The following is a 2,287-nucleotide window of genomic DNA, read 5'->3' as shown; positions in this document are numbered from 1 at the left end:
AGTTGACTGGGGTGTATGTACACGGACCACGGTCAATTTCAGTCCCTTGCTGTTTCTAAACTGTACCGAAACTCCATTTCACCAGAACTAATATCGAGGATGCAAGTTTGCTCACTGAGCTGTAAGGTTCATTTTCAGACGTTTCATCACTTGTTTTTATTTGAAAAAAATATACTTTATTCATAGAAAGTACAAAAAATAAAACATTTATACACCGACCCAGTCATGCAAGCTGCTCCTGGTTACCCAGGGGGTACGGACACCAACGAAAGGCAAAAACAAAACAAAGAAAAAAATACAAGGCAAAGAAAATACCCCGGCAGTCGTCTCCCCACAGAGTCCCCGTTAGCCCCCTGACCAGTTGGGGAAGGCGCCAGCTGGGCCCAGTTACCAGATAGGTCCCTTTTTTTCCATTCTGGACGAGGGGTTTCATTTGGTGGTCTTTCCCCAACGCGCCTTGGCGGCGGCTGCCCCAAGCTTTAGCGCGTTATCAGCACGTAGTCCTGGACCTTGGAGTGGGCCAGTCTGCAACACTCGGTCGGGGTCAGTTCTTTCAGCTGGCAGACCAGCAAGTTGCGGGCAGACCAAAGAGCATCTTTCACCGCATTGATGGTCCTCCAGGCGCAGTTGATTTTGGTCTAGGTGTGCGTCCCAGGAACAGCCCGTAGAGCAGGGAGAAGGAGGTGATTGACAGTCTCATCACCCCAACATCCGCCTCAAGGGCAGCGTGGGGTGGCGCAGAGATTCCAGGTGTGCATAAAGGATCTCACTGGAAGAGCCCCTCTCACTGCCAGCCAAGTAATGTCCTTGTGCTTGTTTGAAAGTTCTGGGGATGAGGCATTCTGCCAAACGATTTTGGGAGTCTGCGAGGGGAACCACACGACGGGATCCACCCTCTCCTTTTCCCGAAGGGTCTCGAGGATACTACGTGCTGACCACTACCTGACAGCCTTGTGGTCAAAAGGTGTCTCCTTTCATAAACTTCTCCACGAAGGACAGGTGGTATGCGACGGTCCAATTACTCGGAGCGTTCCACGGCAACAAGGCCAGGCCCATCCTTCGCAACACCGGGGACAGGTAGAACCTCAGTAAGTAATGACACTTGGTGTTTGCGTACTGAGGATTTACCCAGAGCTTGATGCAGCCACACACAAAGGTAGCCATCAGGGCGAGGGTGGCGTTCGGTACATCCTTTCCCCCATTTTCCAGGTCTTTGTACATGGTGTCCCTGCGGACCCGGTCCATTTTCGATCCCCAAATGAAGTGGAAGATGGACCGGGTGACCGCAGTGGCGCAGGTCCAGGGAATAGGCCAGGTCTGCGCCACATACAACAGTACCAAAAGCCCCTTGCACCTGACAACCAGGTTCTTACCCACAATGGAGAGGGACCGAAGCTTTCTGTTGGTATTTGTTTTGATTGAAGAACTATCAGCATTTGGTGTGAAATTAATATTGTAGCAGGGCGCTATCGAGCAGCCAAGAAAATGGGCGAGGAGGATAGCCATTGAGTTCAAGTAGACGTCATCGATGTTTTCCGTGGTATCCCCAGAGTTAGTTCGTTCTGTTTCAGCTCCATTTAACATGGAGCTGCCCAGGACGTGACCATTCTCAGTTTGTGACTTTGAACAATCTTATTGGTGCAGGGTTGGAGTTGCGTTAGTGCCTTTGCAAGTCCTGTCATTTATTACACAAGCGGCTGCATGTCCAAAACGATCTCTGCGATTTCCAGGGAAGTGGAATCAAATTTCACTGCAAAACTGGAAACCAGGATTTTCACAGCAGAAGTGCAGTCATGTTTTCAGCATAGCTGCAGCTGCTCGTTTCACTGATAACGTTGGAAAGCTATGCTTCATCACAGAAAGCAAAGCAGTAAGAAGCTACGACGCCCAGCGTGGGGCTCGAACCCACGATGCTGAGATTAAGAGTCTCACGCTCTACCAACTGAGCTAGCCAGGCTTGACTTGGTTGTCTTGTTATTTATCTAAAATCCTTATTTTCCCTTTTCACACCAAAGCCCCTGCAACCTCATTTCAATGTGCCAAAGATGATCCACCTCGAAAATCACAAGTTCCCAGTTTATTCTGCTCAATCACAAATAATATCATTTACATCTTCCACTTTTCAGCTGTTACTCCTTCAGACCATAATAACCCATTTTCATTTAACATTCAAAATTCATATTTTAATGTCGGTGCCCTCATCCTTTAGCTGCCCATGTGACTGTCAGTCACTCTGGGATGGTGAATCTGCTGCAATAAACCCAGTGATTTCTGTTACAGATTGTGT

At 48.6% G+C, this 2,287-nt stretch overlaps 1 non-coding gene across 1 annotated transcript; it reads right to left on the bottom strand.

Moving 5' to 3' along the window:
• Nucleotides 1-1,884: 1,884 nt before the first annotated feature.
• On the bottom strand, nt 1,885-1,957 carry trnak-cuu (transfer RNA lysine (anticodon CUU)). The gene has a single exon. It is a non-coding gene; the product is annotated as a tRNA-Lys (tRNA).
• Between the last annotated feature and the right edge of the window lie 330 nt (nt 1,958-2,287).

Source organism: Stegostoma tigrinum, unplaced genomic scaffold (assembly GCF_030684315.1).
Source record: "Stegostoma tigrinum isolate sSteTig4 unplaced genomic scaffold, sSteTig4.hap1 scaffold_67, whole genome shotgun sequence".
NCBI classification, from domain to species: Eukaryota; Metazoa; Chordata; class Chondrichthyes; order Orectolobiformes; family Stegostomatidae; genus Stegostoma; species Stegostoma tigrinum.
This window is presented reverse-complemented; position numbering and strand designations above follow the sequence as displayed.